The sequence below is a fragment of the Notamacropus eugenii genome, chromosome 2, assembly GCF_028372415.1.
Source record: "Notamacropus eugenii isolate mMacEug1 chromosome 2, mMacEug1.pri_v2, whole genome shotgun sequence".
Classification (NCBI taxonomy): domain Eukaryota; kingdom Metazoa; phylum Chordata; class Mammalia; order Diprotodontia; family Macropodidae; genus Notamacropus; species Notamacropus eugenii.
The window spans coordinates 188,702,252-188,718,083 of NC_092873.1; the positions used below are offsets into that span (position 1 = coordinate 188,702,252).

Consider the following 15,832-nt stretch of genomic DNA (forward strand, 5'->3'; position numbering starts at 1 on the left):
AGGAATCTTGGAATACGTGTGAATTATGTAACATTTATTAAGTCTTTATCACTGTATTTCCACTGTGTTCTTGGAAAGGGAGCAGCAAAAATGAGAAATTCCCCTCCTTCAATGAGCTCACATTTAATAGGATAAAACAGTCTGTACACAATAAACAAATATACGCACAATAAATAATTTTGATGATATACACACACACACACACACACTCACACACACCATTGCTTAGAGTATTGAAATTCCCTACAAAAAATTGAAACTGAATTCTATGTGATTATAATAACCAGCCATGGCCCCAGAGAAGAGATGAGAAAATGCATCACCTCCTTTGCAGAGGTGAAGGACTGTGGTTGTGGAATATTGCATATGTTATCAGATTTTATTGTTTTTAGTTTTGTTGAACTGTTATTTTTCACATCTTAATTTTTTATTACTAGAGATGATTTTGGGTAGAAAGGTGTTAGTTAAAAACACAAAAGTAGATCAATAGAAAAGACTATTAAATCTTTAAAAGTTAAATCTTTAAAAAAACCAAACAGCAGTGCTTGATAAAATTAAGAATGTAAATTATTGGGGAAATGGCTGCTAGGAAAACTAGAAAGCATTGTGACAGAAATCAAGTTTGTCACTACCTTAAACCATATGTGTGTGTATGTATATGTGTATATGTGTATGTGTATCATAATAAGATCTGAAAGTAAAAGATCACACCATGAAAATTTTGAGATAAGAACAAGTACTTTTCCTCACAATACTAGAATTCTTAACCAACTTAACAGGATAGAGATCATGGACAACTTTGACAATGTAGAATTAGAAAGCTTTTTCATAATTAAAATCACTAAAGAGAAAAGTAAAAGAAAAATAGTGGAGTGGGAAAATACATCAAATATCATCAGCAAAAGTTGTTATCCAAAATATGCAGATAACTGATGAAAATCTGTAACAGTAGGAGCCATTCCCAGATAAGTAACTGGTTAAAGATAGAAAAAGTTTTCAAAAGATTAGCAAACTGTGAATGGCCACAAGGAAACATGCTCCAAGTCATGAATAGGAAGTGAAATTTCAATTAAAACAACTCTAATGTTTTCACTTTACTCCATGCAAGCTGTCAAAGATGGAAAAAAAGATGGAAGCAATCAATGACGGAGGAGCTGTGTAGAAAGGCAAGAATACTGATGCCCTTTTGGTAGAATCATGAAGTAGTCCTGTTGTTCTGAATTTCAGTTTGGAATTGTGGAAGAAAGGTGACTGATCTGCCCTTACCCTTGGACCTAACAATCCCACTAGTGGCATATACCATAAAATAGTCAAATGCAGAAACTACAGTCCAATATATACCGCAATATTATAGCAAGATTCTTTGTGATAACAAAGAATTGGGAACAGAATGGGTGCCTGTTTCTTGGGAAATGGATGAAACTCTGTGTGTGTGTGTATGTGTGTGTGTGTGTGTAAAATTCAATAAGAAATGTTGAATATGAAGAAATGAAACATGAGAACATTTGTTTGAATTGATATATATTGAAATATACAAAATCGAGAGAATAATATGCACAGTGGAAACAGTGTCAGTGAAAAGATCACAAAAAGGAAATTGAACTCTAAGAACTGGAGGAAAAAAAGTCCCAGAGAAAACATAATGAAACCACCCTTCTCCCTCATGGCAGAGAGATAGAGGGCTACCAGGAGGGATATTGTATAAAATTGTCAGTCTCTTCAGATGTTTTTTGCTTAATTTTTTTCTTTGTTGTTACAAAGGAAGATTCCTTCTTGAATGGGGGTGGACGGAATTGACTGTGATGTAATGAAAAAAAGCTTCAACAAAATGTTTGTTTTTTTTAAAATGAAGTAAAATCTAGGTAAACTCTACCGGATTTACCTGATCTACCAGCCTAGTAATCTGTCAAAAAAGGAAATGTTAGTCTAGCAAAACCTGTTGTTGATGAAGATATGCTGAATCTTGTAGATGACTGTTTCCTTCCTTCTGTTTGTGTTAACTAACCATCCTCTTAATAAATACATTTTAGAATTTTGCCAGGAACCAAACTCATTACTTTCACTGACTTACAGTTTTTGGGCTGCATGATTGTTTTTTTTTAATGTACATCACTTGCCTTTCTCAAGTCCTGTAGTACCTCATTATACATAATCCTTAAAAGACTATTGACAGTAGTTCAGGAGTCATATCTGCCAGTTTTTTAGTCCCTGATAGAGTTTATATGGACCTGGTGGTGACTTGTACTCATCTTCAAGGCAGGTAGGAAAACATCTCATCTATCTCTAGCCACAGTCCTATCTCTGAGTCTCTTCTTTTTTCCAGTGTGACTAACCCCCTTATTATTATTATTATTAACTTTTTGAGAGGTCCTCAGATTTCTTTGCCAGCCTGTCATCTCATCTTGAGACTTTATCGTCCTGACACTATTCTGATAGAACTGTACTGTGATTTCTAATCGTCTGTTTCTTGTCTTTTTACATATTGGTTGAAGTTGGTTGGTGATTTTCCTGTATATCTACATCAGTCTCTTTTCACAGTGCCTTTTTTTCCCTTCTTGCCACAGTTGAAAGTTCCTTGAAAGTTTCTCCCCTTTCCTGGGTTGCCTTGTTTAGAATTTTAGGCCTTGGGATTCTACCCATCCCTGAAGCTTTTGAAATCTTTTTTCCATAAAACTAATGTGTATGTCATATCATGCCTAACTTTATTTTCCCCTTCTCTATCATCATTTCTGAGTTGAGTGGTTATTTTCACCCCAGCAAGATCAGATGTAGAATAGAAGTTCTTGTTTCCTTCACCCTTTGAAGTAAATTTATCACTAAGTCCAATACAGATAGCATTAAACTCTTTTGTTTTTGTCTTTGAGGAAGATTTCAGTTGATACCTAGATAATTAAAATCTCCTACCCTCTACCCTATGGGTAGCTAGGTGGTACAGTGAATAGAATGCTGGGTCTGGAGTCAGGAAGACCTGAGTTCAAATTTGGCCTCAGACACTTACTAGCTGTGTGAACCTGGCAAGACACTTAACCCTGTCAGCCTACGTTTCCTCATCTGTAAAATGAGGAAATGTCAAACCACCCCAGTACCTTTGCCAAGAAAACCCCAAAAGGGATCATGAAGAGTTGGACACTACTGAAAACAATTAAACAAGAAGCAACAAATCTCTTCTCTAGCATGAATCTGTGCCAGGCTTCTGGTGTGTATCCTGAACTCATGTTTCCCCCTTTCTAGCCAGGTGGTATATATCCTAGTGACTGATTCTGTTGATCTGTGCCAAATGTATTGTACTATGATTCCATGAGTTTAGTGTCTTAATATATAGTGTTATTTTATCTCTCTTTTTACCTTTCCTATTTCTGTTGAATAAGGTATGTCTTCTTCAAATTCTATTACAGCCACAGAATATAACTCAATAACTTTGAGGTCAAATTCACATCTTTCCAGTAGAACCTCTAGTTCTTGATTGTCATGTCAATTTTTATATGACTCTCTGAGCCTGTAGTTTTTAATTATTGACCTCGTTCCTGGATTTTGCCTCCTCTTAACACCTGAGTATCCTTATTACCTCCTACATTGTTCCTCTTACAGATAGTTACTCAACATAGCTAGACCAGGTGTGGGGAACCTGGGGCCTTGAGACCGCATGTGATCTTCTAGGTCCTTGGGTGCAACCTTTTGACTGAGTCCAAGTTTTATAGCACAAACCCTTGTTCTGTGGAATTTGGATTGTGTCAAAAGGCTACACTTGAGGACCTAGAGGGCCACATGTGGCCTTGAGGCTGCAGGTTCTCCACCCCGAATACACACACATACACAAGCACTCAATTTTCTCCCTCCCCCTTCCCTTTCTATTTAAAGCTTTTTTGATTAGATTTTTAGCATTCCAGTCTTCCTCCTCTGAAGTACTACAGTCCCAGGACTGAACTTAAAGTTTGAGCAAATGGACTTTTGATCTGGTTGTGGATGACATTTCGTTTATGCTCTAACTTGAGCCATTTGATTTGAACTAAAATAGATCCTAAAAATAAAGCTCTATTTTATTGAAGACTGTGTTTTACTCACTTAAATAAAAGTGAATTTAACTAGTTTTATTTTACTCCTTTAGAATTAGAGAGAGGAAGAAATGAGTTTTTTCTCAGCATCACTGGAAATACTGTTGACCAGTGTGGTTGCTAAGTTTTTAAGGCTGTATTCATTTAACAACAAATATTACTGAGGGCTGTATTACATGTATTTATGGTATTCTTTCAGGTTACATATTAAAATATAACATCTGACTATGAATTAATGACTTAAAACTTATTGGCTCTAATATGAGAAACATTTCTGTATTTATATTATCTCTTTTTTTATGCTTCTCCCTTTAATGGATCATCTGTAATTCTTAAAATATAAAAAGATCATTTCATCCATGTGTTTTGGAGAATCTATCTCATTACTTTATAACAGTAACAGCAACAGTAGTACATGTATAATGCAAAGCGCTTTCCATATTATCACTTGTGATCCTCCCAATAACCATGGGAGGTTGATGCTGGTTTCACTTACATTGCATCATCTTTGGAATCCATCATGTCTTATTCACTCACCATATTTTGTTGAATTGGCTTTGCAGATTACATTGCTCTTCCATATGCCTACCACTGTCTCCAGAATCACCACTTGGGAAATCCCTGAGAGAAATGTTTCACTGATGCAAACAATGTGAAAGCAGAAAACACAGAAATAGTGCTGAATGTAGGTCAAGATTAAAGATGATCTCCGTGCAGTACATTTGGCCTTCTAAAGTAATAAGCATTTAAGGTTCAGAGATGACAAAGGACAGCAGGTTTTAAGTGAAGTAAAATTGAAAGTAGAACAGATTGGTAACTCAAGTTAGGTACCTGGCCTAGACTTGTATTGCTCAGCCATAAAGTGTTGGATGCGTGCATACTTTTTATTTGCCTTTACTGTCTATCAGTACTCTAATAAGCTGCTTAGTAAATGATAACAATATGGGTTTCATACATATAGTGGGATCTTGTCATCTCTTTCAGTTTTGTCAGCCAGAATTGTGCTAATTATGTCAGACATTATGAAACTCCTTTGGGTTGCCACATAGGTCTCTGATTTGGCATGTACATGGTCTCAGTTGGGCACTGGTCCAAATACACATATGCTTTTGTGAATAGAAAGAGATGACTTTGCTGAGGCTGAAAAACGATGTGGCTTTCATCTTTCAGTCTTTTGACACTCCACTGTTTGTGGTCTCTTGCAGTTGTGTTTATTTTTTCATATCATCAGGAGGAAGTAAAGCACTTTGCAGTTGGCAGTAAAAAACTAGGGAATGTGGTTATGGATTCTTCAGCTGATTGATAAATAGAACCAGTATTTTTAATGTAGTGTGAGATCACTTGATGTTTCTGAAACTTCCATCTTCTTCATCATCTTCATCTTTATCATCATCCTCATCATCATCAGTGTTGATGATAATAATCTTTTAATGATTACTTAACTAGGATCCTGTCTTTAAATGCATTTGACTCTTTATTATAAAATTACTTTTTTGCCTTTTCTTTTAGAAAGAGGGAGAAGTAAGGTAATGAATTTTCAAATATTTGTGTTAATTTGATACAGGCAGTAACCAATGGACAAATGTGTTATGCTCCAAAAATTCATTTGTAAATTGTAAGTGAACATGAGTGGCAGTTTTTCCATAGAAATAATGTTATATTAAAAGTGATAATTAAATTCTTAGGCCAGCCCATAAAAGCCTATTTAGCCCCAAACACTGGGACTAGAAAGTGCTAAGAAAAGCCTGAGCCCTTCTGAGCCATAAGCTTCAGGTTTGGGCAAACTGCAGCCTCAAAGCCAGATGTGGCTTTCTAAATTCTTGGATGTGACCTTTTGACTGAGTCCCAGTTTTACAGAACAAATCCTTTTATTAGGGGGATCTTAAGGCTACATGTTCCCCACCCAGGCTTCGACCATTAGTCCCAAACCTTTTTGAGGATCTCTGAGCCTGGTTCTGAGAGAATTGGTTTCTGGGTAGTTTCTGTAACTGTGTTGGTAGGGATGAATGGGGAAGTTGTGAATTCTGCATCAGAGCTGGACTCCCAGCCACCAGGCTGGGTTCTCTTTGTTTTCTGCTGTTGGCATTGAGTTCGTTAGAGGCTCACCCACTGACCTTTTTGGCCTACTCCCTGCTGGATTCAGTGTCTCCTACAAAGCATGAACCTGTGTTTCAGAATGCCAGGGCCAGTAGGGTTTAGGGAGAAGAGAGAAGGCCCTTCTTTCTCTTTTCTAGTAAAGGCATATAAAAACAAACAAACAAACAGTAGTCTCCTCTTGAGCTCAATTCTTTCTCCTCCCTCTCTTCTGTTCTTTCTTCCCCTCCCCTTCCCCCTCTTCCTTCTTCCTCCTCCTGCTATCAAGGCCCATACTCACAGCTGTCTCTTACCTCTACTGTCTGCAGAGCTAGCAGGCTCAACTTTTAAAGGCCTCCCAGGTGAAATTGTTCTTTGGTCAGTTCATGGCAACGACAAGTTCTCCAAGCTTGCCTTAACATTTCAATTCTAACAGAACTCTGGGCAAAAGCAACATTAAATGTTGTAGATCTTACGTTGTAACAAGACAAGCTCCAGCATAATCTCTTCACAATTCAAGAACTTTCTCAAAATACTCTTTATTTGTTTTGTTTTTTAATTTAGAGGTAAATAGATGGTGTGTTAAATAGAGCACTGAGCCTGGAGTCAGAAAAACTTGAGTCCAAAGCCTGACTCAAGACCACTTACTAGTTGTTTCACCGTGAGCGAGTCACTTTAATCTCTCTTTGTCTCAGTTTCCTCAACTATAAAATGAGGATAAAAATAACATACTCAGAATTGTTGTAATGATCAAATGAGATCACATTTGTAAAGGACTTATTAGCACAAAGCCTAGCATATATAGTAGGCTCTATATAAATGCTCACTATCATTATTATTATTTTTGTTATCATTAATATTTTATAACTTGTACGGTGCCTTGGCACATAAGTTAAATCAATGGAGTAGCATTAGTAACTGGGAAGATGGCAAAAATATTACCAAATATTAGTTTCATTTCATGATAGTGAGTGCTACAATTGTTTGGCAGCAAAATAACTTTGTCTTCTTCCTGTTTGTCAATTTAATGGACAATATGGTATCATAGATATATAATATATATATGTATGTACAGATGTGTATTACAGGTAAAAGTTTATTCAATGGAGATGTTATACTCAGGAAATAATTTTTTGAAAAATTCACAATAGCTATTTTTCTGCAGCTTTACAATTAGCTAGTTTTTGCTGGTTTGGAGACTCTCTCCTGCCTCAATTTGACATTCTCTTTTTACCTGTATAATTGATCCTTCTCAGTCTCCTCCTATTCCTCACTGTACCTCAGGGCTCGGTCCTGGGGCCTCTTCTCTCTGTAGCTTCTCTCATCAGCTCTTCTACACAGAAGACTCCTAAACCTCTGTATCCAACCTCGCCCGTTCTCTTCTGTGCTCCAGTCCTGCATCTCCAAGTGCCCTCTGGACATCTTGATCTAGATGTCTCAGAGGCATCACAAACTCAGTGCCTCCAAAACAGATTTCTCTTTTTCTGTCAAGGGCACTAAAGTATGTTTCCGGTCACTTAGATACCCAAACTAAGATTCTCAACTCTTCACTCTTGCCTCTGTCAGGGGCTTAATAAATGCTTATTCGTTGGTTGTTCCATTAAAAATCTTGCTGATCCCAACTCTGCAACTTCCCTCATATTCTTCCCTTCTTTAGTTTTCTTCCTCCCTCCTTCCCTCCCTTCCTGTAATCTCTCTTGTGGCTCACAGCACAGGTCCTCAAAATGAGGCATTTCATGTCTGCATTTGCAGGATGACTTCCCCAGGATCTTTCTCTAATCAAAGGTTTCATCTCCATTTTATAACCCAGCCTTTTCTGGTCATCTATAGTTTCTTGCCAAAACCTTTCTAAAAGGGCTAGAGCTTAAGAAAATATGAAAAACCACAACAGAAGATTTATTGAATATGTAACTTAATAGTCTTTTCTTCACATTTAGCAAGTTTGATAGATGGATGGGAGAAAAACTGTTGAGATCATTGACAAAAATGAAGTTTTTGAATTCTTTATCAATTTCATTTACAACTAGCGCTGCCAAAGTTGTAATGACTGACTTAAATGGAGTTTAATGGTGGCAAGGGTAGGGGAGTTAGGGGATTTAATTCAGTTCAGCAGTGCAGCAGTTCATTAAGTGACTGTAATGTTCAAAATGTTATCCTAGCTCCTGAGAGAGATACACAGTATAGATAAGGTACCCCATTCCAATGGAGAATTCATTTTAGTAGGGGGCTATGACATATGCATAATTACATTCAGCACATTCAATTTACCAAACATTTGAAGTTCCTGTGTGCAGGGAAGGCACTGTGGTAGGTATAGAGAATACAGAGATGAAAAGCAAGTCTCTTGCTCTCCAGTGAAGTAGGAGGCTTAAGGTCACATAGGTTTGATATGAAGTAGAATATCTTTGTCCATCACTTTGTCCAATACAGACAAAATCCTATAAGAAGATTTGGAGAGAGATAGACCAAGTTAAGCTGGGGGCCTCCAGGGCGTCTTCTCCATCCTAAAAGGTAGAATTTCTTCATGTAGAAATGTGGAAGTGAGTACTTTGCAGGTGTGGGTGATATTGCACAGGCATGAAAGCAGGAAAGTGCAGTAAGAAATTGGATGATTAGTGATCTAGTTTGGCTAGATTGTAGAATACAGAGAGTCATTATGGTATGGTGAAAAGAGAGCTGGTCTTGAAGCTAGGAGGACATTGGTGAAGATGTCACCTCTGCAACATACTAGCTGTGTGACCTTGGGCAAGTCACAATCTCTCAGTGCTGTAGACAACTCTCTAAAACTGGAAGTTGGCAAAGGAAGTTCCAACCAGCTATGATAGAGGGAATTTCCTCACCTGGGAGTCCTCTGTACTAATGAAATCCCTGTTCCTGTCTCAGTAGAATACATGAGTGGGAGTGGTTTGAAGTAGTATTGGAAGGGTAGATGGAAATCAAATTATGGAAGGCCTTAAATGGCAAATCAAATCATAGTAAGGTATTTGTATTTTTATTAGGGATCCTTGAAAGTTTGAGGGAGGGATGTCAGACCTATTCTTTCGTAAAGTATAATTTGATAGATATGCTAAGACTGAATTAGACAGGAGAGGTACTGGAAGCATAAAGTTAAGAAGCTATTAAAATAATCCAGGCCAGTGGTAATAATAAGGACTTGAACTAGGAGTGGAAAGAAGACTAATGCAAGAAATGTTTTGGCCTTAGAGTTCACAGTAGTGGAGAACTGGTTATATATGGGAGAGGCATAGGGACAGGGAGAGAGAGAGGGAAAGAGAGAGGGAAAGGGGAGGGTGAGAAAGAGGAGTCAAAGATGATTCTTAGGTTTTGAGCTTAGATTTGCCACTTAGCAAAATCATTTAGACCTCTGAGGACTCAGTTTCCTCATCTGTAAAATGAGAAGGTGTGACTAGATAATCTTCTAAGATCCCTTCCAGCTCTAAATCTATGATCCTACAATCTTGTGACTTAGAAGAATGGCTGTCTTGCACTTTTATAGAAATAGAGGTTAGGGAAAAGTATACATTTTGGAGAAAATATGATGAGTTCCATTTGGGGTATGCTGAATTTGAGTCCCTTCCATAACAGTGAGGAGATGTCTAGCAAACAGTTGGGGAAATGAAGCGGGAGCTCAGGAGAGTGTAAGTATACTTACACACATATAACACACATGTACATGTGTGTTTATATAGGTGTGTGTATATACACACATATACATGCATGTGTATGTATGTGTTTATCATTAGAATATTAGTGGTAATTCAAGCCATGCATGTTGCCAAGGCAGGCGACAGAAGAGAAGAGTGCCCCAGATGGAACCTTGTGAGGACACCATACATACACAGAAATATTTGTTCTACAAGATAAAGTATAAAAGTTCTGTCTAAAATTTGAGGGGTTAAAGGTTATCATTTCACTTCAACCATATTAGGTACCTATTGCATATGAAGCCCTTGACTCTGACACATACTGGCTGTGCCACCCTAGGCAAATCACTTAACCTCTCAGTGTTCTAGCCAACTTTCTAAGAATATCTTTGCCTAGAAGATGCTAGTCTACATTGGTAGAGGGAGATTTGAGGAGATTCATCTGGGAAATCCCTATCCCAATAAAATCACAAGTTCAATTTCTGTTCCTATCCCTATATCTGTTATTTGTACCTAGAACATTGTGCTGGGTGGGGTGTCCAAACTTAGGTAAAATCTAGTTCCTGCCCCATAGAGCGTACAGTCTAGCAAGGGGATAGAAACCAACAAACATAACTACTCACACGGTATCACATAGTAAATAGGTGAAAGTTGCAAAACAGAATCCTATGTGACTTCTGAGGGGGATAGTTCTTACCCTTCCTGGAGAATTAGGGAGGGTTAATGGAGAAATATTTGAGTTGGACCCCAAAAGGTAAGAATTCAGTAGGCAGAGAAAAGGAAAGACATTTATTGAAGATAGATGTGAGAAAACAGAATTACTTCTTGAGAAAGTACCTGGAGAAGAGTCAATGGGGAATGGTATTAAAGATAGAGAGGGCATTAATTAGGCAGAGGAATTAATTAGTCTTGTTGTTCAGTCAGTTGTGTCTGACCCTTTGTGATACCATATGGGACTTTCTTGACAAAGTTACTGGAGTGGTTTGCCATTTCCTTTTCCAGTGGATTAAGACAAACAGAGGTTAAGTGACTTGCCCAGGGTTACAGAGCTAGTAAGTGTCTGAGGCTGAATTTGAACTTGGGTTTTGACTCCAGGCCCAGCACTCTCTCCATTATCCATTAGCCTTAATGAGACATTAAGATAGAAGAAGGAAAAAGTACCTGATTGGAACTGAGAAAATTTGAAGAATGAAGGTGGTTAAGTGAGCTCTGATTCGATGGCCGTCATCACTGAATTAAGAGGCTGGGTTTCCCCGAAGTGTGGGACAGGAAAATGGACATTAGGTTGGAGAAAAGAAACAGGTGGGGAATAAAAGGGTCAGTAAGGATGAAGTGGTTTAATGAGCAACAACATGAACCCAACTGAGGTGATATAAAATAAATATGCAGTAAAGCTAACTCCATTTCATGGTTCTTGGTTTGTTTTTAAAACAGCGTTCCACAGTCCTAGAGCAGAAATTGAGAAATCATTTCTGGGAGTTACTTAGAGATTAGGATTTTCAGGTAGAGACTGGTGAGGGCTCAAGGAGCAAGGAATAGGATTAAAGGTTTGGGTAGAGGGAATGGTTTAGCTTTAATGAAGAGTAAGAATGGATAATTCTTGGGTGAGAAGGAAGGTGGAGAAAGTATGTAATGATCCTGAGAAGTTATGAGGAACGAAAGAGGGCTCTGAGAGAGTTCTAACTGGACAGCATCAGTTTCAGTGAAGCAAGGGGCTGGGTCATTTGTTTTAAGTTAGGGGAGGGGATTGATAAAAGATTTAAAAACACACAGAGGAAGCACAAAAACAAAGTGATTTTGTTACTTCCTTGACAAATGTAATATATACATAAACATAATCCAAAAAAGGGTAGAGATTGGGGTTGGGGGGTTGGAATAGATGTTACTAAAGTTAAACATTATAGTGGCTAATGTTGGGTTCATGATGGGAAGAAATAGTGAAGCCAGAATGGAGATTGGAAACCAGACTGAGAGAAAAATGATAGCAATTGGAGGTTACGAAAAGTGTCCAGAGCAGATTTGTATAGGTGAGAGACGTGGGAGGATTTGTGAGAGATTTTCAAAAAATTTCAGTTTTTCAAGAATTTCAAATTCTGGATTTGGAGGAGGAATAATCTGAGAGTTGTAAAGCCTTATATGTGATCTTACTAGTGTGTAGCTAAAATGGGTTTAAGAGGAGGCAGTTGGAGCTGAGGTGAGGAACTGAGAGGGAAGAGAGATCTTTATTATGAATATAGAAGTCTTTGAGAATAATGATAGAAGGGAAGACAGTGAGAGCATACTGAAGTCGTTGAGAAAATGACTTAGAGATCTATGAGTAATAATTGCTAATATTTATATAGCACTTACTATATGTCAGACATCATACTACACACTTTACAGTTATCATCTCTTTTGATCCTCACAACAAACCTGGGAAGTAGGTGTTATTATGATCCCCATTTTACAGATGAGAGAACTGAAGTTAAGTGACATGCCCAGAGTCATTAGTCTACACAGCTAGTAAGTGTCTGAGGCTGAATGTGAACTCAGGTCTTCCTGATTCCAGGCTCAGCACTCTTACCCCTTTACCATTTCACTGCCCAAAGATGGGGAAGAGGGTGGTAGTCTATAGGTTCACCTCAAAAGGGGAAAGGTCATAATGGTAGTGGTATCATCTATCTCATCATCCCCTGAGCCTGTGAATCTAGAGAAGTGAGAGGAGTGTTCTTCTGTACAGAGGCTTGAAAGGGATATGTTATCCTCTGGGGAAAGATGACTGTGAAAGTAAGCAGGTGGAAAGCATATTGGTAGAAAAGTTCAAGTATACAGGGAAATTTATTGACAAAGTAACAGCTCCAGAAGATGTGTAAAATATACTCGATTGGGCCTGGGGAAGAGTATGGTAGATAAGAATTGAAATAAAATCAATGTTAGAACTACCAGGTTAAATTTGAATTAAAAAAAAAATAAAAGTGAGACATCACCACCCTAAAATGTACATAGTGTCAAGGAAAACTGTAGGTGGCAGAAGTTTACAGTCATATACAATACTCTTTGTTTTTCATTTGCATCGTTTCAGTATTTGTGTTGATTGATATTTATTAAGCTCATACTTTAAAAAATAATTTAAAAGAAATGATATTGATTCTGTGTTGGAAGCAATACAATTTTGAGGGCACTGAAGGTTCAGTCCTCAAGGTATTTGCAGGAAGGAAGTGTACCAAAGCTCCTTCCACCCCCCACCACCAAAAACTCTTACTACCTGAAAAAAGGTTTTGTGGGCATCCATGTTATTACTGCAGTGTTCAGGACTAGGGAGCCACTATAATAGAAGGTAAAATAGCATATAGCTTGTTCCATCCACAAAATTTTAAGACTATAGAGAGACTAACAATAAAGTTTTTTGTACCAAAATTCATAATGGAATTTGAGATTCTATTTTTTTTTTGAGAATGCCTGCATGTAGTCTTACTTAAGGTGAGATATCAGGGTTTAATTTCTATCCCAACAGAATCCAGATTTTAGTTTTTAATGGGAGAATTGGATTTATATGGGTAGATGTGTTCTCTTAAAGCTCAGGAAGTATATGAGTCATTTACTGATGCTGATATAATCCAGTAGCACTTGCCTGCCTGTCCCATGTCTCTGCAGAAAGGGTATAAGCTAAAGGAGTGTCAGATGATGCAAATTTTCCATTTTAGAAAAAGCAATAACCTGGAATACATTGGATGGCATGTTAGTCTTTGCTAAGAGCTGCTTTTTATTTTCCTGCCTGTATGGCATTTTTGTAAGTGTAGGGCACCCTCCCTCCCCCAACTCTGGATGCCAGCCTAGTTTTACTAGAATTTAAAGCAAGCCAGATATATTTGAAACTATTTTTTAAAAAAGCAGTTGAAGTAGTGAACACCTATAAAAGCATCATATCTGATGTCACTTTGGTTTATGTGATATATCTGTATGTTCTTACTTTGCTAAATAGCTGATATTTCTGAGCACAAAGGCCATCATAATGCATGTGGAGGTTATCAGATTAGAAATGTGTTAGTAGGGTTTGTGATGTGTACTTCTGCCTTCTACTGGGTGTGATCTCATTGATGCAGGGGTACACTCCAGTGATGCAGGTTGTAATCCATCAGTGCTTGTCCTTTGTGTGCCTCTAATCCTTGTAAACCTACCATAAGGGTTCCACCCTGTCTTCCTCTTGGCATTGTCTAGATACCAGTGGTGCATGCTGACTGTCCGCTGTTTGTCTTTTGCTATGTCACCAGGCCTTTTCTCCCTGTCCCCCCCCCCCCATTTCTACATTTCCCTTATGACATCCTTCACGTGAACTCTCTTAGCATAATTCCTCAATAGTAATGTGTCACAGCCTGCCCAGACTCACCATGCCATTTTGGTATTTCTCAGTTTCAGTTCAAAGATGAACCTTTGTTTCAGAGAGAATTTAGTTCACAAAAAGTACATAAATTATCCCTGAAGCAGTTCAGCCTGATCTCTTTCTCCTAGTGAATTCCAGGCCAGCTCAGTGTCCATTTGCAAGATGAATGTATGGGTTGTCCCTCTACCTGCATAGTTTACACCAGAAGAGGAAAACCTATGGCCTTAAGGCCTTCTAGATCCTTGGACGTAGCCTTTTGACTGAATCTAAGTTTTACAGAAGAAATCTTTTTATTAAGAGGATTTGTTCTGTGAAGTGTGGATTCAGTCAGAGGGCTGCATTTGAGGACCTAGAGGGCCATATGCAGCCTCAAGGCCACAGGCTTCACACCTCTAGTCTACACAATAGGCATGCTTCATCCTCTTGATTTTTCCTATGTTTATAGTTGGATGAAACTCTTATGAATGATTATTGATCTCATTTAAAGGGTTTACAGGGTTTCAGGCCAGTGTCATCCAGAAAGAGGAATATCTGGAAGACCTCTTCTTCTGTAGGGAATACGTCTTCAATTTGTATGTTGCCCTGGACATCGTCTATGGTAGTGGCAAAGACCTTTGATGAGCACATGATCTCCCTGTTTTATGCATCACTTAATATTGATAGCTAATATAGAGTAATATTATCTGTTTTATCTTTCAAGGGAATCATGTATGATTTTGACATGTATGGGAGACATCTTGTAGGAGGAAAGACTTTAAAGTGTCCTTTGTTCTGCTAAAGCCAAATCAGATGTCATGACGTTTTCATAGTCAGTGAACAGTAAGCATGGCAGGATCTTACATTCTCTTTACCATTCGATCAGTTGTGTAATAGAAAGACAGGGGCATAAATGTGAGGATGTGGTCTGCTGTAGAATGGGACTTACGGAGGCCTTCTTGTTCCTTTCTTTTGATATAGACTATTCTTAGATTTAGTAGATTTTATAAGGGTGGAAGAGTCGACATATAGGTCAGCCATTTTCAATATTCTCTTGATTGTCTTTTTTTTGACAGTGAGATTTGTTTTCTCCCTCCTTGGCTACAGTACCCTTTCTTCTTGCACTTAACTTGAGAACTGATCCCTCAGTACCCTCAGAATTGAATGGCCTCCACCATGGTCCACCATGGACCTTGTCGGTGTGTATTTGTTCTAGTCCATCTGCCTTTCTTCCTATTTCTTTTTCCTTCAATGTCATTTCCTCTTACTGATGTAGCACAGAAGTGCAGTGTATAGAGCACCAGTGCAGGAGTCAGGAGGACCTGAGTTCAAATCTCACCTCAGACACTTGATACTCACTAGCTGTGTGACCTTGGGCAAGTCACTTAACTCCAGTTGCCTCATCCTGGGTCAAATATTCATCTCATCCTGATGAATATTTGGTCACTGGATTCAGATGACTCTGGAGGAGAAGTGAGGCTGGTGACCTGCACAGCCCTCCCTCACTCAAAACAAAGTCAAGGGCAAGTCATTTCATTATTTCTCTGATGGCGTGGTCTTCTTAGGTAACAAAGGACAAACACACTCACACACCCATAACACAGATGAGACTATCGTTTTACAGTCTAAAATCTAGGGGCCCAGTGTACTGTCTTTGAAGGAGAAATGTTACATGGAAACTGTCTTTATAGATCCTTTCTGTTTTTCATCCATTTGTTATCTTTCTG

The 15,832-nt window shown here is 38.2% G+C and overlaps 1 protein-coding gene across 4 annotated transcripts in view; it reads left to right on the forward strand.

Annotated features, from left to right (window-relative positions):
- Positions 1 to 15,832, forward strand: part of ARMC2 (armadillo repeat containing 2) — a 168,955-nt gene that overhangs the window by 88,070 nt on the left and 65,053 nt on the right. The window lies entirely within an intron of this gene.